Raw genomic sequence first — 298 nt, 5'->3', positions numbered from 1 at the left:
CAAGCAAAGCCGGGCCAGCTGGTCGACCCGCCGCTCCCTCCACCCGGAGGCCAAGTGGGCCCCGGGCGGCTGGTCGACCCGGAGCTCCGTCGGCCCAGCATCCAAGTGGGCCACGCCACACACGCCACCACCTCCGTTCTTGTCACTACCTTTCAACATACCAGGAGAAACCCCTTTTGTGACCCTGACGACGGCTGTTTTGAGAAAAGCACCGTACAGCAACAGGACAAACAAAAAAACGCACACACTATGTGCACGCGCGCGTACGTACACACACACACACACACACACACACACA

This window comes from Dama dama, chromosome 18 (genome assembly GCF_033118175.1).
Source record: "Dama dama isolate Ldn47 chromosome 18, ASM3311817v1, whole genome shotgun sequence".
NCBI classification, from domain to species: domain Eukaryota; kingdom Metazoa; phylum Chordata; class Mammalia; order Artiodactyla; family Cervidae; genus Dama; species Dama dama.
The sequence above is the reverse complement of the archived record's forward strand: the minus strand, read 5'-3'. Positions refer to the sequence as shown.